This window comes from Sciurus carolinensis, chromosome 8 (genome assembly GCF_902686445.1).
Source record: "Sciurus carolinensis chromosome 8, mSciCar1.2, whole genome shotgun sequence".
In the NCBI taxonomy this organism is placed as follows: Eukaryota; Metazoa; Chordata; class Mammalia; order Rodentia; family Sciuridae; genus Sciurus; species Sciurus carolinensis.
Window position 1 is genome coordinate 78,730,434 of NC_062220.1, and position 22,931 is coordinate 78,753,364.

The 22,931-nt window shown below is 35.8% G+C and overlaps 1 protein-coding gene across 12 annotated transcripts in view; it reads left to right on the forward strand.

The window, feature by feature from the left end:
- Hdac9 (histone deacetylase 9) overlaps positions 1-22,931 on the forward strand; it is a 701,371-nt gene that overhangs the window by 412,899 nt on the left and 265,541 nt on the right. The window lies entirely within an intron of this gene.

Consider the following 22,931-nt stretch of genomic DNA (forward strand, 5'->3'; position numbering starts at 1 on the left):
TGCCAGGAGAATGGAAGAAATTTATTTGTTGTTATGTTGTCCTGAGAAGAATGGAGCAAAATGAAGTGGGAAGATTTGGAAAAGTCTTAAGAGGGAGGAACCATTTGGCTCTAGTAGACTTGTTTCTCATTTGCATTTTACACTGTTTGAGCTTCAATCTTGTTCATCAATTCTTTAAATTCAAATACCCACACAAAGGCCACAATGGGTAGATTTATTTTTATAGGAATCAAAAGCAGAAAGTTTTTTTTTTTTTTTTTCTTTTAGATTCATGTCAATAACAGGATCAATACTATGGCATGGAAAAGGTGAAAAATACAGAGCAGAAAAAACAATTTTGTGAAGACAACAAGTTAAAGCCTATAGTAGCCATCAGGCCCAGGCAATTTTTTTAGGTGTGGGAAAAGCTTTGTACGTGGAGGAGACTATCAGTGTAACCCAATCTGACCTTAGCATTATGGGGATAGAAAGTTAAGGGTTAGGGCATGCAGCTAATATCTGAGTATTTATTCAGTGCCCATAGACATTACAACTCTTGAAATGCCCAGACCCTGAACTTGAGCACCTGTTTCAGCTGGAGAGCACAAAAGTGGACCAGCATCTTTCCTGAGCCTCAGTCCAAGGGCCACACCTACTGTCCCTCGATTGCCCTCAGGCAGAGCTATTCTCTGGGCCTGATACAACTTCTATTCTGTGCCTCACAAGTTATCAATCTTACTTTCTAGTAGTACTAGAGAGGGAAACCACAATACTTTTTTTTCTCTTATAACTGTCTGTATCATTTATTCTCTAAAATTTTCTGGCATTCACCCTCTGAATTTCTGGGAAAAGAAATTCACTTTTATTCTCCCATGGAATCTGACTTTCTGTTTAATCTTCATCTTCCCGGACTTGGTGATATTTATATGTGTCATCTGGTACCCCCCTCTAATGACAGATCCTGTCTATCACTTTACTAATTATCACATAGCTCATCCTTGTGAAATAAACACTCTAGTTCAAGTATGTTGGTATGTTCCAGAGTAAAGGTAAAATATGCAAGTTGCATACTTATAAACAGTGATAGGAATTTATTGCTTTACTTCTGTTGACGTTTATTTTGAGGTAGATGAAAGGGCAGTCTAGTGAGAAGAGAATGTGCTTGGTACTCAGATATTTGTGAACTTGAATTTGACATCTGGCTCATACTAACAAAGCTGTTTAACTCCCATGAGTCTCAATTCCCTTGTTAGATCAATGTGATAAAAACATGTCTCGTGTGTGTAGTGACAAGTAAATGGAAAGCACCTTTCACATGATGACTTTCGCATGCTATGGATAGGGACAGAATCTACTTGCAATAGTGTAGCTATAGTAGTACTTTTAAATTAGTATTCCAGTAAACAGAGTATAGACAAGAGGGAAGGATTGTAATATTAAAAGGGAAGAAACCTGGCAGACTGTCTTCAACCAAATGATCAAGGTGGACATCACCAGTGTCAAGACCCATGTATCTACTGTATTTAGGAGGCTGTGATGAGTTGAAAGGTTGCTTTCCCTCCCCAAAATTCATATTCTCAGTCCAGTCATGAAAAGACATGAGACTGCTCAAATTCAGAAATGTCCTCCAAAATGGTTTAGCAGTAATCTCTAAAAGTGTGAAGGGCACAAAAAACAAGGAAACACTGAAAACTGTCACAGATCAGAAGACGTAGAAGGGGATGTGGCAAGTGAATACCTAGGGACCCTGGGTTGAATCTTGGAACAGTAAAAGAGATACTTGCAAAAGCTGATGAAATCCAAATAAAATCTGTAACTTAGTAAATAATATTGTACTGATGTTAATGTCTTAGTTTTGTCAAATGTCTCATGGTTATGTAAGATTTTAACCATAGGGGAAACTGGTTGAGAGGTATATGATTACTGGAAATGCTGTGTTGGAAATTTCCTGAAAATATGAAATTAATTCAAAACAAAAAGTTGAAGAATTCATAGTAGCATAGAACATAGCCAGTAGTTGCTAGGGCTAGAGTGTTGTTATGAATTAGATGTGAGGTGTTCCCCAAAAGCTCATTTGTGAGACATTGCCAGGAAGTTTAGAGGTGAAGTGATTGGGTTATGACAGCCCTAGCCCAATCAGTGAATTAATCCCCTGTTAGGGATTAACTGAGTGGTAACTGAAGGCAGGTGGGGTGTGACTGGAGAAGGTGGGTCATTGGGGGTGTGCTTTTGGGGCATATATTTTGTCCATGGTAAATGTTGCTTGCCATGCTGGTTGTCACATTCTGAGCTGTTTACTTCCATCACACCCTTCTGCTGTGATGTGCTGCTATGTCTTGGGCCCAGAGTAATGGAGCCAGCGATCTAAGGACTGAGACCTCTGAAATCATGAACCCCAAATAAACTTTTCCTCCTCTAATTGTTGTTGCCAGGTCTTTTGGTCAAAAAAAAAATTGACATTCTGTAAAAAAAAAAAAAAAAAAAAATATTGGTTGAATCCCAATGATGTGTCAAACACTGTGCTAAGACTTAAAAGCAGAGGAGAACCTGACATGTCCTAGATGCTGAGAAAAGCACCTGTTCCACTACAGGCCAGCATATGCCATGAAATGTACCTGTGAAAAGACAGGGCATGGGGAGTTAAACAGCAGTGAAACATTTACATAGCACTTCAAGATAACATCAGTGCTGTATTGAATGCAGTGACTTATGATGCTGCAATTTCAGAGCAGCTGTAAGACATCCCTAGGTAAGTGAGGAGTTTTCATAAATGAGGTACAGAGAACTTGGTAAGAGCTTCCTTGTCTGAGATGTAAGACTATTATGTTTAGGAAATGAGCATTGGTATTTAACTATTACAGTGTTTTTGTTTCAAAAGTAAATTAAAATATCCAGTACTAATGAGTGTTTAGCATAGGTAAAGAACTATTGTTACGACACATGCTACTGATTCATGCAAGGTGGATACTATCACATTCCCCATTTAAAGTGCCTGACACCAGGCACATAAAGCGCTTGAGACCATACAACTAGTAAATGGGAGAGCGAGGATTTGAATCCAGGTTTCTGATTAGAGCACACACTTTTTCCCACTGAACATGTCATTGGTGGTGATGGTTTTAAAGTGTCCCAGCTAGAAATAAGCATAAAATGTTTCACATGTCCAAGAAACCTCTATTTTTGTCTGATAAAAATCTTTTAAAATACAACTGGTTACAACATTTTCTATTTTCTGAAAGCAAGTAGCCTTGCTGTGCCCTCCAGTTGGCACCCTGCCCCTTGCTAATGTGTGTGGACGGGTGCCTTTGACTGTGCTGCCTGCCAGCAGAACGTGACCTTGGCAGGCTGGTGTGCCAGCCTAGATTCCAGAATGGCAAAAGTAGCACTTAACTTCCTGACGAAAATCTTCGAACCACCAAGGATGCCCTGTCACATCGATGCACATAGCTTATGAGGTGGCTCATAGGCTAATGATTCCAAGCAGGGCTTACTTGTTTCTCAGTGTGCTTATATTGCTACTGTAATTCTAATATATTTTCTCCTAAATTTTTGTGTTATTCTGTTGTTGGAATTGCCTAGCTTGTCTAAAATAGTCTCTTCTGTATTACTCAGCAATGACACCATTTGCTTGCAAACATTTTGGTAAACAGAATAATTAATTATATGGGATTTTGTTTTAAAATATTTTTGTTGGAACAAAAAGAGGAATTCTTATTTCTCTATACAATCCCTGAAAAACAAAGTTCTCTAAAAATGAATTCTGTGTATTATGTTGTAGTCTGCTTAATTCTGAAAAGTGTAATAATAAATTTGATACCAGGCCTCCAGTGAGTGAAGTTTTAGAGAACAGAATATGTTCACAGTGACTCCATATTGTTTATACCAAATCTTTCTCTCTGATATAGACAGATTTCTGAGTTCCAAACTCCATTCAGATAGTGTATGTCCATTTAAATCAGGGGTTTCCATCCCCAGTCGTATTAATATTTTGTGACTAGTCAATTCTTTGTGGTTGGTACTGTTTTCTGCCTTGTAAGATGTTTGGAAGCATCCCTATTCCCTGCCCAGCAGATTCTAGTAGCACCAACTCCCCTTCCTATTATAATGATAAAAACTGCCTTCAAAAATAGCTGAAAAACCCTTGGGCAACAAAATCATCTCCAGTTGGGAACCACTGATTTACATGTTCTGTGGACTTACGAAAAACCACCTACAAAATTAAACTAATTTTCCCCTCAAATCTTCTCTTACGAAGAGGCTAACTAACAGCATGTCTGAGACAAACTTTACCTTCCTCCATTGACAGATGTAGAACTTCTCTTTACCTCAGTTTCTTCATGTATAAGATAAATACATTAATAAAGCCTCCTCTGTATGAATGTTGTGGGGATTAAATGAACCAAAATGTATAAAACACTTTAAACACCATGTTCCTTGCACTTGGTATGCTTAAGTTAATAAACTTTTGTAATAATAAACTAATACACTTAAATGTTAGCAGTTGTCATACCATATAAGAAAATTATTTCTTCTTTCCAAAGGATATGTTCAGGCAATTTTAATAAAAGATTAATTGACAAGTGACATGTAAATACATGAAACAAAGTTCAGTATCACTATTAAATCAAAAATGCAAAACAACATTATGGTATACTACTTACATATTAAGTTTAAAGATATTTTTTAAAATAGCGGTAAGAGTATGGCAAAGGAAGTAATACACTACTGAAGGAAGACTATATAGCTATGTTCTTTGGAGGCCATATCTAATGGAGGATCATTTAGCAGTTTATATCAGTAAATCTAACTCTAGAACTCTATCCTGAGGAAATAATTTGCTCAAAAATTAAAAGAAGTATGTTGATTTCTCTGATATTTATAATGACAAAATTAGAAGCAACCTAAAATCTCATTTATATCAGAGTGCCCCAGAACTGAAAAAAAAAAAAAGAAAAAAAATCTTGAATTCATTTTGGGCCTTGGGATATAGCTCAGTTGCCTCACAAGCACAAGGCCCTGGGTTCAATCCCCTGCATCGCAAAAAAAAAAAAAAAAAAAAAGATAAAATAGCTCATTGTATATATATATATGTAATAACCATGCAACTATCAGATTTTCAAATAATATTTAATAAATTGAAAATAATGCTCTCACCATGGTAATACTTGGTTCAAAATACCTCTATCACTTTTGAGATGATATAAAATGTCTTGGTGTATGCAAGAGTACATACCCATAAACACATACCTGCTAAAGTTATTTTTGACAGACCCTGTTTATTTATCTAGTTACTTATTCTCTCTAGGTGTTTTTGTTAGTTTTTTCCCACTGTGACCAAAAGACAAGAACAATTTTAGAGGAGGAAAAGTTTATTTGGTGCTCATCATTTCAGAGATCTCAGTCTATAAATGACCAACTCCCTTCCTCTGGGCTGGAAGGGAGGCAGAACATCATGGTGGAAAGGTGTGGTAAAAGAAAACAACTGAGAGCATGACACTAGGAAGCAGAGCGTGCCACAGCTCAACAAGACAAAATATAGTACCCCAAAGGCATGCCCAGGGACTCAGCTCTTCCAGCGATAGCTTACCTGCCTACAGTTACCACCCACTAATCCCTATCAGTGGGTTAATACACTAATTAGGTTAAGGCTGTCATAATCCAATCTTCCTTGCGTTGTCTCCCATCTGAGCTTTTGGAGACACCTCATATCTAAACCATATGCCAGGTTCCCTTCCAAGTTCCCCAATACCCACATCATAAGTAGAAGGACATGAATCTTTATTTGAGAACGACTTGGAAGATCTTCCAACAGGTGAGTAGTAAATTTGTGTGATGTGAATACAAAATGGCCAAGGACTGCTGCCCTGTTGCCCGCTCTGCTGACCTCCTTAGAATCTCCTGAAGAAGTCTTACTGCTTTGTCCTTTTGAACTTTGACCCACCAACCTGTTTCCTCCACTTCAAGTGTTCTTTCATTCTGCTCTCCCCAACCAAAATAAATCACCTAACCATCACCTCTGTCATATTCACATGTCCTGCTCCTCTGTACTCTTGTGGCACTACATGTAGACCTCTTCACTCATTCATCTATTCTGCTTATCATTTATTCAGCATATATGAAGTGAGGTATAACTACATGCCAGATGCTATAGTAAGTGCTGAATATTCTTAAGTCAACAGAAAGTCTAAATTTTCTGCTTTTATGGGCCTATACCCTTGTGGTGAGATGAAATATTAAAACAGTAAATTTATCTGAAGGAATTTTACTCAACATCTCGAAGAAGCAAGTGAGTTGACAATAGTAATATCTAAGGGGAAAGCCTTGCAGCATAGGAAACAGCATGTGTAAAAGTCCTGGGCTCACTTAGAATATTCTAGGAACAAAACACAGACTCAGGTGGCTGGGGCCAAGAGAAAAACAGCAAGAGATGAGCTTGGAAGGAAATGCAGGTGTCAGATCATACAGAGTTCTGAAGATCACTGTAAGGATCTTAGGATTCACTCTAAGTATAGTCTTAAAGATGTGAATAACATAATCTTATTTTAAATAAACAACTGTCTGTTTGCTGTGGGAAGAAGGGATTTTAGGGGCAAATATCAAAGGATGATGAATCAGCATCAGAATGGTTTAGCTAAGGTTAGATGGTGTCTTAGATTTGGGTGTGAACACTAGAGGTGAGAAGTTATCAGATTTGAAGATATTTTGAAGTAGAGTTGACAAAACTTATTATTTGGTACAGGGTTTGGGGAAAGAGAAGCTTCAAGGATAGTTATTGAGATGTGGGGCCTAGGTAGGATAGATGTTGGTGGTGTTTACTGATATGGTAGAGGGGTATGTTTAGGAATGAATACATGTTATTGACTGTGTTGGGTAGGAGATGCCCACCAGACATCAATGTGGAGATATTTGTAGGGTAGTGTTGGGGAGAAAAGTTGGTATATGGGTATGAATTTGAGCGTTATCAGCATTTAGATTTTACTTAAATTTATGGTACTGATGTGCTCACCAGGGCTGTCAGCTAGTCTGTGAAAAAATGAGGTCTGTGATCTAAACTCTGGGCCACTGCATTATGTAGAGGGCAATAAATTAATAAATAAATAAATTCTGAGGAAAAGATTGAGTAGAGATGGTTAGTGGGTTCTACATGGGTTATAGAAGTCAAGAAAAGACAGTGTTTCAAGAAAGGGGCAATAATCATCTGGATCAAATACATTAAAAATTTACCACTGGCTTTGCCTTGCAAACTTCATTACCAGGTGGTGGCTACCGCTGTAATAGAAATGATGTGGTTCCTTGGCAAATTTCAATTTACTTGTCCATTTCTTCCATTAAACCTGTGAACCTCAAATGGAAGCAATTTTGTACTCCAAGCAATGTCAGGAGAAATGTTGGTGGTTAAACTGGGAAATGGAGATGGTACTATTGGGATCTAGTGGATGGAGACCAAAGATGCTACAAACATCCTGTAGTGTACAGGACAGCCCCTGTGTAACAGCAACAACAAAGTTTTGCCCAAATGGTTCCAGTGCCAAAGATAAGAAATTCGGCACTAAACCTACAATTTTGAAACTCTTTGCTTCGGCACGCCAGAGTGGACCCACAGGAGGCTGTGATATATTTTAAAGCTTTAGTAGATACACAAAAACATTTCTCCAACACTATGTGAACTATGAACTTAACATAGTTCACAGTTTCAACATTAGCTCTCTTTCATGTCTTTTAATAATATCATATCTGCACAACTGGGATTTTGGAAATTGATGTGATAAAAAAAAGATGTCTTGTGTGAAACTGTGGAATAGGAAGTGAAGTTGGCAGTTTCCAATCTGATTCCAAAGTTTGAGAAATTGGGTAGTGCCCAGAGGTGCTAAGCTCATAGTATGTAAATAGTTAAGTTGTTTGGCTATAACCTGATCCATCAATAGTTATTTCTTTTGGCCATAGGATTGTAGTAAAAAAAATTACTGAGATGCTTAGGGTACCATGAAGGAGAAATTTTGGAAATGCCATGCTAGACTTTAAGTTCCCTAGGATTAGACATTGTGTATCAGTACTTCATATCCACAGTACCCAGCACAGTGCCACATTCAGATGTGAGGTGTAAGACGCCAAACGAAACCCACATGGAGATTGAAGAAATTTTAAAAATTTAATAAATAAAATGGGATATGGAATAAATGTATAAAGTGGGCCCATGTACACTGTAATGTCAAGGTGATGATGTGATAAATAGTGAGATTCTACCCACGGATTCACTATGTACTATGACATTTCTGAGCATTTATATATAGTGAAATCAGAGTGGGGAGAAACCAAGGTTGACTTTCTTATTTTTTGGCCTATGAATCTCTATACTAAAATTTCCTGAGTTTAATACTTGCAAGTTTACTTTGTCAGTTAGATTACATACAATTTTTTTTTTATCAATCCAAGTTCTTTTCTCACTTCTATTATTCACATTGACAAAACTTTGGTCTTATTCTGAGGGAGTATGTGAGAGGGCACAATATGCATACCTCTCACTTTTGACTGCCTTTCTTCCTGTCTTTTTGACCAAGCTCACCATGCCCTCACCTAATGATTGCATAGATACTGAAAAAAGATGTTCTCCTTAAGTTCAGTCATTCTATTTTTATATTAAGTAAAAAAGAATCCTTTCAATATAAGAATATGATTTCAGTGTAAAAACTTACAGAAGCATTTCTGATATAGAGGCAAAGGTTACCTTTTGGAAAGGGATGAATAGCTCCTGCACCCACCTTCACTAGGGGACACCTGGAGCAAGGTGTTCAGCCTGTTTTCCTCTTTCTTTTGTCACCTATAAACTTTTGAATAAAAACTCTCAAAGTTGTCATAAGGGTCAGACTTGTTAGCTGATGGTAAGTGTCTTTCACATTACCTGACACCAGAAGAGGTATTCAATAAACTGTAGCTTCTCTTTTCATTTATTCCAACCTGACCTATTCTGGCACTGTCTTCTGTTTTCTCTTGCGCTAAGTCTCCTGTTTTACTTTTAACACCTAGGATGAAGCTTATATAATACAGTTATTTAAAAATCAATAAGTTTTGTTGATATTATTGGCTGTATTTTCCTTCCTGAACATGAAGGACAGTAGTACACCAAAAGATATAAACATATCCATTAAAAAGTTCCCCAGAAGTGACAGAGTTGGGGAATGCTGAGACACCAGAGGCCTGTTCCAGTCTCTCCCAACAGTGTTACAATGCAGTTTCTGTCCGTTGTGTATTCTCTGTCCTTGCTCAGTTGTTATAGCCCATCCTTAAGGATTTGAGTTCATAGACCTTATGAATACTCATGGTCCAAGGGAGTCTGTGAAGCTAAATTTTTATAGTAGTTTTAACTTCCACTGTTTTTTACTATAGCTGCCCAGATGCAGTCTGCTGTGAAATCTGGCTGATTTGTCTTTCTCAGATCAGTTTATTAGACATTATTCCTGATCAAAATTGTGCTGGTCATTCTCTGAACATCTCTCTGCTCTGTTTTGCAAGGGGCTGATGCTGGCAAATCTCATCTCCCAGGCCCTTTTGCCAACTGTTTCTTTCTTAGGTTCAGTCAATGGCAAGCACTAGGTAGAAACTTAAGGACAGATGGAGAAACTCTGGTTCTGTCCCACACTCTGTGCCACACTCTGTGCTCCAAAGTCTATAGCTACCCCTCCCACCATGGTCACCAGGTACGCAAGAGTTCCATATCCCCCCAGATGACTGCATTTTCTCCATGGTTCAAGATCCATTTTCATGGCCCTGGTTTGTAACTCTCACAAGTGTGGCATCTTGGGTGACTTTCCAAGATTTTTGGTCCCTCCTGCTAGATCTAGCTTCTAGGCTTTAATGTTGTATCCTTTATTCCTCTGGTTCTAGATGTGGGAGCACTTATAAAAATCTCTGGGTTACTTCATCTTCCTCTGTTTTCTCTCTGTTCTCCCAAGAGCTCTCCAACCAGTTCTGCTGTTTTAATTTTGTTCTACTGAACTAGCTTGCGTGATCTTTATTTCTCTGATCGGACTCTAAGGTAATGATGACGGCATATTTCTGCAACTGGTGATCATCTGCAGTATGATAAACCAAAAGATGTAACGTTCAAAGGAAAATCAAGAGAAACAGGGGTATGAACTTTACTCATAAATATGAGATTAACTTGCTTAACAGGCAGGTTTTAATTTCATGAAAAGAATTATTGTGAATAAAAAACCCTATCAAAAGGGATTTGTGCTAGATGTGTTGGTGCATACCTATAATCCCAGAGGCTCAGGAGACTGAGGCAGGAGGATCACAAGTTCAAAATCAGCCTCAACAACTTAGTCAGGCTCTATGCAACTGAGTGAGACCCTGTCTTAAAATAAAAGATAATAAAAAGGCTTGGATGTAGTTCAATGGCACCTCTGGGACTAATCCCCATCACCCCCAACCCCCACAAAAAAGGGATTTGTGAGGCATATGTCAAATACAGTAAGAAAATAAGTTTGGTTCACAGTACAGTAGATACTGTAGTTGAAACCTGCATATACATTAAAAGGAAAACATTGGTCCATATTCTATCAAGTGTCAAAAAGACAAGGTTTGAAACTGAGGTTTTTGTTCCATTGATAGAAAATCTGAAAAAGGGGTGTGAGCTGTGTTTGTGTGAGGAGGGGTAATAGATTTATAATAGTACATACCATAGATCTACAGAATGTACAAATGAATGCAGGGTATATATTTATAAATACTAACTTTTTAACTTAATTTTTTTTTTCCTGAGGAAGCAGAGAAAGGTTAGAGAGATAATATGAGTGAACACTGGCAAACTAAGAAACAACCAAAAAGAACTTTTATTAGTCATTGAAGTATAGTTGCATTTGTTGTATAATAGGCTCTTGGGTTTACTGCTTTATTAAGTGTCTATGATATGAATCTGTGGGTGTAACCTTGAATATATAAAAAAACAACACTTTCACATTTATGACCAAAGGCTCCTACCAGAAGTTTTAAATAAGTCAACAATAAAATAACCAAACAGGGCAATAAGAAAATTGACAGAAACATTGAGAAATGTATAACTAAGGGTCCAAATAACAAATTAACATGTGAAAAGATGTTAAACATCACTAACCATTAGATAAATGATGTTAAGACCTTTCTGAAATGTCAATATGCACCTATTAGGACAACTAAAATTTTAAAAAAAAATAGTGACAATACAAAATCCTGGCTAGGATTCAAAGAAATTAAATTGCTCCTACATTGCTGGTGGAAATGTAAAATGATACTGACATTCTGGAAAACAGTTTACTGTATTTAAAAAAAATGTAAAAATATACTTACCACATGACCCAACTGTTCTTTTTTGGGAATTTGTCCTACAGAAATGAAAACTTATGTACACACAGAGACACATGAACTATACACAATTGTTTATTGCATCTTTATTTCATATGTAAGTATGCACAGTGTCCCTCTGTAGGTGAGTAAACCATGGGGTGCATCTATACCATGGAATACTGCACTGTATTCCATGGTATAGATGCAATGTAAATGTAAATGAATGAACTGTTGATACAACTTGGATTGGGTTTCAAGGATATTGTGGAATTCAATGTGACTTGTGAGAGAATGGAAGGATTAAAAAATGACTCCAAGATTTTGGACCTGAGCAACCTGAAGGATATAGTTACCAGTTGCCAGGATGGAGAAATACATATATAAATGGAGTAGGTTTGAGGGGGAATTCAGGAGTACTTCTTTAGACTTATCTTTTATCCTCTTTGCCTTATCTTTTAAACATACAAGTAGACATTACTTGTAGGAAGTGAGTATGTAGATTTGGAATTCAGGAGAGAGGTCTAGATGGGGGCTCTGTTGCTGACAGACAGCGATTTATCATGAGATTAGATGAGATCACTAAGGCAGTGACTATAGATAGTGAAGTGGACCAAGGACTAGACCCAGAGAAACCCCAGAGTTAAAAGGTCATGAAGGAGGGAAAGAACTAGAAAACATGACCAAGAAGTAGCAGCTACTAGTGTAGGAGGAATCCTGAGCGTCCTTTCCTCTAAACTAAGTGAAGAACAATATCAGAAAGGATCCAATTCCTAAAATGTATCTATTATCATCAGTGCAAGTGGGTGTAATGTGATTCAATATTTTTCTATACCCTTAGTTTTATTTTTATTCTATTTTTATACTGGGAAACAAGGTCATTTGGTGGTGGGGTCTGGAATTTAGCCTGCTAAGAACATGTAGTCTTGTTTTGGTTGCTCAGGTTTCAAAGAATCGTTTCTGTTTTAAACAGTTTTAAGAACTGGGATTGGTAGTAATAATGTTTTTGTGGTGATTCTGTTTCTGTTTGGCCCACTATTTACAGAAGATGAAGATGTGATGTGTTAAGAAGATGTCCATTACACTCGTTCTATGAAGCTACATTTAAACATATTTTATGTGTAATTATTTTAGGAAAAATAAACTCCTTTAATATGATCATTTTGTTATTATTAACATCTTTTATAACTAACACTTTTTGACCTCATGTTCTTGTGGAGCTGTGCATTTGAAAAGATGATGGGCATCTGATTTGGAATTATTAAATAATCCTTTATAATAACTTTGATTATAATTATGCAGAAATTTCTATCAAGAAGTGACTAATATATGGAAGTTTATGCTCTTCTTATTGAATATTTCCATATATTTTTTCAACGCATCAAGTAGTTACATACCAAATACATATAAGAGTAAAGATGAGTGCTGAAAGTGTAGCTCAGTAGTAGAGCACTTGCCTCCCACGTGAGAGGCACTGGGTTCAATCCTCAGCACCACATAAAAATAAAATAAAAAGATATCATGTCTATCTACAACTAAAAATTACTTTTAAAACAGTATAGATAAAAATATAAGTTATGAAGAATACACTTTTATGTATTCTTGGTAAAATGACTAGATTGGGAAATTAATTTGCTTGTATTTCTTGTGTTTTGTATTGTTTCTTGCTTATATCTGAATGGCAGTCTTCTGACTTGCCACATACTGACTAGGCTTTACAGTACCCACAGATTAATGTAACAAAGTTAAAAAAAAAATAAAAAGCAAAACTGAAAAAAAAAAAAAAAAAGATACACTACAAACCTGATGAGAACCGGACTGCTGAGAAGAACAGAGCTGAATAAACACAAGCGTCCCTTTTTGCAGTGACTGTTCCAAACTAAGCAGGAGCTGCTCCTTTATTTCAGGGAAGGGAAAATAATGACCGGGTTTTCTTTATTTTTCTGGTGAGCAGTTTAGCTGCTACCTCCATTTGGCATATTCTCTCACTTCTTTTATTGGAATGTGTTTATAACTACAGACGTGGCCTTCTTGACCACAATGCATATTTTTTTACCAAAATGTATATTCAGTGCCATATTTACCAAAGCAGATATTTAGGTCTCCTCTGAGATGTTGTTTAGAAAGGAATGGTCCAGGGAGGAAGGCAGCACTAATATGGGGTACACCCTGTTCCAGGCGTGTAAGTGTGTGTCTGGTCTCTGGAGTTATCACCAAGGAGAGGGGACTGTTCTCCCAGCTGGCATTACCTTAATAGAAACTACTAATATGCACATGCTTAAAAACCATTTCTAATCCAAGTTGTCCTGGTAGCGTGTTGTTTTCAAGAATAGTTGAATTAACTCTTGAACCTTTCCTTTAATTATCTCTGACTTTTGAACTGGACCTTTTGAAAGAGAATAGCTCTCCCAAGTAGTTGTCTTTGGAGTTCGGTGTGTGTGCACCTTTGTGCGTGTTTGTGCTGTGTGTAAACCATTGTGTGTTTTGGCACGGCCTGAGTCAGCAGGAAGGCTCCAGGGTTCGGGCTGCTTTCATCCTCTGTTACACCCTCACAACCTTCCTGTTTTACGATAATTCTGAAACCTGATGCTCCTGCTCCTTTTAACTCAGAGCTGTGTTTATTTGCCTGTGGCCTGTTTTATTGTAAAATAAAAATCTTAAGAATCCTATGTTTTGGGGGTGTTTTCCCCCCCAAGAACAGTATGGTTGTCTTAAAGACTAAATGACGGTGCTTTTAATAGTGTGTAAAGATTCAGTAAAAAATAAATCCTGGCAATTTTGTTTTAAGAAGAAACTTTTAAAGGCAGTACATGCTGCGGACTTCAAAAGTCCAATCAAACAATTAAGAACAAACTGTACTGTGTGAACTTATCGTTTTCTTCTGTACTTGCCTTAGTGAACTAAGTCTTAAGCCTCAGAAGATTAGGCTTGAATTCCAAGTGACCATTGGTCAGGGATTTGGGTCACAATTATTTTAAAAAAAGTTTTCACAGGCCTTGAATGCCTTGAGGAATGTTTCCCCTTTGCCAGGTGATGGGATTGAGACTGATTTACTTTCTCTGCCAGAGTGAACTTTAAATAGATGGTTGTCATTGATTTTACCTAACAGCCTCGTTCTGTCCTAGTAAGACTACTCATTGGTGATGCATGGTAAGTAGTGGGGTAATTCATAACAGTTAGCAATGTATTTGGAACATTCTCCTTATTTTTGAAATTTTATTAATTTTTGTATTAATCTACCAAGCAATATTCACTATACATTTATTATACATCCAGCACCTATGGATTTTAGGTGCAGTGAAGGTAACAGATGTGTAAAATGTCTTCTTTGTCCTCAAGGGACTTATAATCTCTCTAGCATTCCTTAAGAATGGAGAGTGGGTCATTTTAGGTAGATAGTTCTTTTCTTGTGTGGGAATGTTTGACACATAGCAGTAAGCAGAGCTTCCCTGGTCCCTGCCTAGTGAATGTAGCACTATCAGTTATTGTGGTAGTAAATTACGTCCAGAGAAGGTGTTAGCTACACTCCTCCTGAGAAAAGTTGGAAGACCTGGAGTATACACTACTTGGAAGGAAGTGATTATAGTACTGTGTTGTTGAAACTTTGTTGAAGGAATGATGTGTGTCATAAAAGCTGAGAAAATACAAAACAACACAACAATAACTACATAACACAGTAGTAGGCAATCACTCCCAGGCTTGCCACATTGTATTCTGAATCACTCTCCTCACAAGTCATACTGATCTTTTTGCTATGACTGTCCTGTAGTCCATCTTTTCTTGTTTCTTGGATAACTCCTGTTTAATCAAGAAAAACTACATTGCTAGAACTTCCAAGAAGACTTCGCGAACTTTCTCTCTTCTGACTGAATTGGATGACTAACTCCAACTTTGCTCTTAAAAATCCTTTATTATCTATCATTTCATTCCAGCATCTTACTAACATAATGTACTGTGATGTATTGTGGCTTCTCAACAGAGTAGACACTTATTGCAGGCAGGAACTGTACCATACCTCTGTTCTAACTAGTTCAATTCTATGTGTGTGGTTCATGTTCAATTAACTGACCTGTACTTAAGTGGTAAGTGATGGAGGCACCTAACATTGTGTGGTTCATTGTTTCTTGACCTCAAATTAAAACTATGTTCAAAAGTTGCCTTTAATATTTAACATTACTCATCCTGAAAACATTTTCATGCTCTGCTGTTGGAAATGTAATTTGGTACAATGCCTTTGGAAAGTCATTTGGCAGTAGGTATCAAGAGATTTACAAGTTCATGGCATTCGATTCATTAATTCCATTTCTGGGAACCTCTCCTAAGGAAACAATTCTAATTATGGAAAAAAACCATATACACAAAAGTCTCCATTTCAGCACTGTTACTAATAGCAAAAAATTGGAAAGTCTTCAACAACTCTGGGTAGTGAAAACAGACTTTGCTAATTATTGATAAACCATTCTAATGAGTAATTTTGGGACAATTATGGGGAATTATGTGAGAATATGATCTGGCTTTTGGATAAGATGAAATTATTCTGAAGTTCAAAGGTAGAGATTGTTGACCCAGAAAAATGATACAAAATACCAAATAATTTGAATATACAAACTAATATAAATGTATGATCTCATTTTAGTATCATACAAATTTGGGTACACAGATACATATAGATTTAAAAAAATCCAATAGGATATATGAGATAATGACAATGGTGACCCTGGGTATTGGAAATTGATATTTACATTTTCTGATTTTTATTGTGTATTTCCTGATTTTCTACAAGACTCACCCCACAGGTGTCATAAGTAAAGGATTTTTTTTTTTAAACCAAGGAATTGAAAATAATTTAAATGTCCATTAGTAACATACAGTTAAATTAATTATTATAGGTGTACATGCGAGGTTATTTCATTACATTTAAAGATAGCACTTATGAGAAATTTTGATAATGTGGTACAGTGTCACTATTGTAATATTCAGTAAAAAGAACAAGATGAAAAACTTTTTACATAGGTTGGTCTCATTATTATGTACCCAAAGTAGATCTAACTGTAATTGTTTTGTCTAGGTGGTAAAATCCATGACTTTCTTCCTTTTTTAGTGTTTTCTATAATGAATATATAATAGCTTTTTACTTGGAGAAAATACATATAATCAAAAATCCTATTAAAAGAGCTTAGATATATGTTTCAAAAGTTCTAGGTTATTGTCACAGGTGGTTCCAAAAGGTTATGGCTGTGTTTAAGGTTATGGCTGTGTTTAAGTAAAAGTTATACTTTGTGCTAGAATGTAATGAGGGATTAGGTAATATATTCTATAAAGATAGAGTAAGAACCTGCAAACTTCTTAGAGATGAAAATGGTAACAAAGTTTTTGTGTAAATTCAGCATAAAAGTGGTGGGGCTGTGATTTGGTTGGGATTTGTCCTTCAGAGGTTAAAGTGGTGTATAGTATTGAGAGGTGGTAGACCTTTAAGAAGTGGACCCCAATGGGAAGTAATTAGATCATGGGGTCACTTCCCTCAGAAAGGATTAGTGTTCTCCTCTTTCCAGGAGTGTAGGTTGTTATAAGGTGATTCCATCCTACCTGTTCGACTTTCTCTGCAAGCACTGCTTGCCACTGTCATATACTTTCCCACCATAATGCCATGTGCCTTGTTGCGACATGGCATGACCACCTTGCTATCTCTGGACTGTTTGGTTTTCAGAAATGTCAGTCAAAATAAATCTCTTTTCTTTGCAAATTACCCAGGTTTGGGCATTTTGTTACAGCAATTCAAAATAGACTAAGACAGTTGTATTCCTTAATATTGCTTTTCACAAAATTATTCATTCAGTCTTTCATTCAACAATTATCCATTGAGATGTACTTGGATGCTATGGATTCAGGAATAAGAAACACAGAAGGAGACAATACCTAAAAATGACTCCTCTCTTACCTTTTGGACAAAAAATTGGAAGAAAGTTAAATTCTGTTGTGCCAGCAATATCACATCTAATCAAAAGTCCACAGCATCTTTACTTTCTAAGTAATATTTACTGAATTTCCAGATGTTCTTTCAGGTCTTTATTTAGGTTCCCTGATTTCTGTCTCATTGCAGTTTTGAAGTCAGCAGCCAAATACCACATATGGAAAATTGTTCCTCTGGAAGTAAATTGAATATTTAAAAATTTACTGTCACTTATCTTAATATTTAATTCAATAAAACTTCTGTTTCTCAGTGTTTCTTCACACATTGTGTCTGCTAAATTATTGGTAATGCTACATAATTCCATAGAAAACTAAATGGATTCTACATCATTTGGAATTGCTTTAAGGGTAATGTGGTAAAATGTTATCTGGAGTAATTAAATGAATCTAACAAGTACTGATTTCTTATTTGTTTAGCCAGTCTTTTATTTGCTTTCTATATGGCGATTTCAGAAAGCTATTAATATTAGTTTATTTAGAGGGCTTCTGCCTATCTTTTCATGAGAAAAATCTACCTGGTGATAGATTATTAGGGAACCCAACTGACTCAAGAAGAATTTTTAAGGATCTCATTAGCAACAGAAAAGATTCTGTACACAAATTCCCAGATACTTCAGATTATTATGATTATTTTAAAAGCTAGAACAAGCTATTTTGGAATCCTGTTAGTTCAACATTCTAGATCTATTCTCCATGTGATATTGACTTAAAATTTAAAAAGCAGATGTAGGTCAAAGGAGATTCTGCAAACACTTTTGGTGTTTCATCCTGGGGCTTTGACAACTTGAAAGCAAAGAAGAGTTTTTCTTTATATCTAATCTGTAACTTCCTGATATATGTTAAAGTCATCTCCTCCTAAATATTCCTCATTACAAATGCAAATGAAAATATGATTATTATGCTTATCTGATGGTATCTATTTTGTCCACAGTATAGGGAGATGAAAGCAAAACACTTCATGAAAGCTAGATGTCATGAAGAACATTCAGAAACTTAATAGGAATTTGTTGTGGGATTCATAGTGGGAGGTAGTGAGTGAGAAATTGGGCTTTTGATTTTCCATTTTATTTCTTATACTGCTGGAATGTTTTGCCATGAACATACTACTACTTTAATGGTTTAAAGCTAAGAGATAAAATTTTTATTTATTTACATACTAATTGTAGATTTACCTTAAGCTTTTGGTATTTTAGGGGCTTAATAAATATTTAATTGACTTTCAGCATTTACTTACAATTATTTTTATTTTTATAAGGGAACTTACCAGCTGGTGATCATAAAAGAATGTAGCATTTAAAAGTTTTTAACAATATACGAAACTTAGAATAAACAAGCACAAGCACTTTTAACATTTTTAAAAGCTATTTAAAGAATGGTCTTATATTTGTTAGACTTTGGTCCCCAAATACAGAAAGTATTTCTTTTCACTAAAAAAAAAAAGGCCCCCAGAGAGTGCCATGTAACCACTCATCTTTTCTAACCAATCATTATTAATAGTTATTCTTCTCATGTTTTATATATTTCATTTTAAGAATCCTCAGAAAACATATTCATTTTTTTCTACTACTAAAAATAAATAAACATAACATAATTTTCCTAAATATAGTGTATTCCCAGTTATTGTCATTTCTTTCACAGGCCATGGTAAAAGGAACAAGAATGTTCTTCCAGGACCTTTGTCAGACCACTGTCCTTTAAAAGCCATGTAGTGGGTCTGTTGTGAGACTGCATTTGAGGACCAACCTACTCAAACCACATGCCACTCTGTTCCCATGCAGACAATGTGGTTGTGTTTTTCCTGACACACTAATACTTGGTTCTCAGGTGCCAACATGGTAAATAGATTTAGTCCTCTTTGGGCTAATTCATTTCTTACAGCTGTTGTAACTTTTATATTAAATACATGGGTTTTTAGGGTGCCAACAGAAAGCTAGCTTTCAACTCTCTCCTCTGCCCACTCAAACCAATACTGAAAGAGTACTGAACCATAGGCTTCATGTCTTTTCTGGTCACATTTGGATAATTAAAAGTCTTCAAGACACCTTGGCCTTGAATGGCTTCAGTTTAGTAATTGTAACAATTAAATTTAATTGTAAATTTAATTGTAAAAATTCAATGTAACAGTTAAATTTCTTTCAAAATAAAAGTTTCTCCATTCCCTTGGCTCAACCTAGTGCATGGACAACCCTAAAATAAAAGAAAGGCAGTGCCAGCCTCACCATTCCCCCCCCCCCCCCCCCCCCCCCCCCCCCCCGCCCATGCTTTCGTCTCTACCTCTGCACTGCAGCTTGATAGAGGTGATGAAACTGGGAAGAAGCAGGGAGAAAAAGCAGGAAGCAGGAAGTGTGTGGCTGCTGGGAAACTGACATACCTGTTTGAACAAATGATTAAAGCTGGCACTTTAACTGGTGGGTGCTTCTCAGAGTACATTCACCTACAGTTTCCTGGATTAAGTGAAACACTGCCCCACTGGCCAGTTACCTTCTGCTCATCCTTGCTCTTCATCTATTTGATTCCTTAGGCTTGTGGGATACCAGTCCACAATCCCAAACCTTCAGGAAGCATATCAGTCTAAGTATACTCTTTTTCAGTCCTTCTCACTAATCTGAAGGTGGCGGACAAGTATACCTTCTATTACCACTAAGGAGGGTGAGGAGGAGAGGATATGGAACATTGACAACTCTCTCAAGAAATTTTCCATTTCTTTCCTCCAAGTCTTTAGCCAGTTTTCCTGCAGCCCTTTTATGCCTTTGAGTTTTGCAGAGGTCAGGGTACCCAAGCTGGTTTTTAAGTTATTCCTTTTTCATCAGGCATAGGTGATCTGGAAGGTGGAAGTAGTTGACACGTACTTTCCTGGAGTTTCAGCCAAAATGAGAATAACTATTTTAAGAAGAGCTTTGGAAATGTAACTTTTCCAAACATAATGTAACTTATGAGATACTTTTTACACTCAAATATTACATTTAAAAATCTTTTTATATATATAATATATAAATATATAATATATAAAATATATATTTTGTTTTATATAAATTATATAAATTTATTTATATATAACATATAATACTTAAATATGTAAATATATAAAATATTTTATATATAAATGTTTATATGTAAGACTTGACAATGTAATATTTGAGTAAAAAGTATCTCATATATACATATAAACATATACACATATACATATATACATATACACATATATGTACATATACACATATACTTGTTTATGTTAGAAGCAGTAGTGCTGACTCTTGCATAAACATAAACTTAGATATCAAAGATAAATTAAGCTGACAAACATCTTAAAGTCATCCTTTATTTATTTAGATTGATCATTTGAATAGATAATACATAACATGATATGAAATCTAAAATATACAAAAGAATATGTAATGACAAGTGTGTCTTCCTTCTGTTCTAGTATGTCAGTCACTGTTTCCTTTCTAATATTTTGTTGGCTATTTTTAAGGTTCTTTTCTATGCATTTCTGGAAACCTCAAGATCCATGTGAATAACTGATAAAAATTATTTTTTAATTGGGTTTAAACTGGCCTGACTCAGTGTTAAATATATATTATCTGTTAGCTCAGAGATATTGGGCATGGAACATAACTAAACTTTGCTAAACTGTAGTATTTCATTTGTAAAATAGAAAACATAATACTAAACCCCTCACAGCGTTGAGAGAACTGAGAAAAATAGATTTCAAGGGATAAGAACAGTTTCTGTTACTCAATGTTAGTTTTTTGAAGTCCCACACTTTGTTACCTAACATTAGCCTGTACTGCCTTCCTGCATAGACCCAGCTCCAAACCCTGCTGTGCAGTGGGCACCTATGGTGCCCTGTGCATAACTCTGACATAGCATTTCCTCATTGTAATGTGGTTAGTATTTATTTTCTCTACAGCTTAATACGTTCATCAATGTTTTGTCACTCAATTCAATGGTTGGCACATGGTAAACAGTAGTAGTTATTTTTTGAATGAAAGAATGTGCAAATTAAGGCCTGTTGTGTTTTGATAGAAGGGAAATGAACAGAGGTGAAATATTTTGATGTCATGGGAATTGTAGGGACCATGGGACCAGTTAACCTAGAGTAAAGAAGGAGCATTAACTGAGTGCAGAGAGGGATTGCTAAGGAGAAGGCAAGAGGTGAATATGGAAGCCCATGGAAGTCAAATGACATATTTAAATGTTTTACATGGACTATAAGTTGTCCTCTCCCTTGCTCTAGATATTAGAAAGTGGCCACTTGGCTGAGGCACAGAAGCTCTTACAGGAGACCATCTATATCACCATATAGTATATCAGTTAGTTGCAGAAAGCCTAACGTGTCAGGGAATTTTTAATAAAAAGGTCAAGAAAATGAACCATTGTTCTCTTTTCTTGGTTAAAGCAGGGAGTCCATTATTTGTGGTGGCATTTTAAGTCTGTGCCTTTTCATGTGCTCCTCCATAAGTAAGGCCCTGACAACTTACACTGGGCATACTTTAAAGTTTCTAAAGGAAATAGTATATAACAGTTCCAACTGGGTAGCTCTTATATTTTTAAAATGAAGAAATATATTGTTCTATTTATTAACTTTGTTATTCTCAGGTCCAAGTACAAATAACTTACCTAGATTTGACTAACTGCTTTATCGAGAAAAACATCAAATTCATCTATTTAATGTATACAATTTAGTGTTTTTTAGCATATTCACATGGTGTGCAACCATCACTACAATCTAATATTAAATATCTTTGTCCCTCCAAAAGAAACTCTGTATCTATTAACAATAACTTCCTATTTATCCTTTCCTTCCTCTCAGCTATAAAAATCATTAATCTACTTTTTTGTCACTTTTGGATGTTCAATCTAAATGGAATCATACAATATTTTTATTTTGTGATTGGATTTAATCACTCAGCACAGGATTTTCAAGGTTAAACCATATTGTAGCATGTTTCAGTACTCCATTTATATTTGTTAATAGTATTCCATTGTATGGATATAATACATTTTATTTATCCATTCATAATGGATATTTGAGTCTTACTTTTTGGCTATTGTGAATAATAGCACTATGAATATTCATGAACAAGCTTTTGTGTAGATGTCTTTTTATTTATTTTGTATGTACCTAGGAGTGGAATTGCTGGGTCATAAGTGCTTGTGAACACTTATTCCCTACCCGCCTCTCTGAGGAGCCAATATACCTAGGAACTTTTACTTTTTTCTATATTTTTATTGGTGGGTTATAATTTTACATGGAATTCATTGTTACATATTCACACATACACACAATATAACAGTATATTTTGGCCAGAATCATTCACCTGCATTCCTCCTTCCCCTCACTTCCTCTACTCTTCTGATCTGCCTTTGATTTTCAGATATCTGTCTTTTTATTATAACCATTCTAGTGGTATATCATTGTAGTTTTGATTTGCATTGTCCTGAAGACTATTAATGTTGAGGACCTTTCCAAGTTCTATTGGTCATTTGTATATCTGTGTGGAGAAATGTCAAGTTCTTTTCCTATTTTTCAAATTGGGTTATTTGTGTTTTATTGTTGAGTCAAAAGCACTTATTTTATACACTCTGGATATTAGATAGATGTATGATTTGTAATTATTTTATTCCATTCTGTGGACTGATGGTATCATATTCAACAAAAT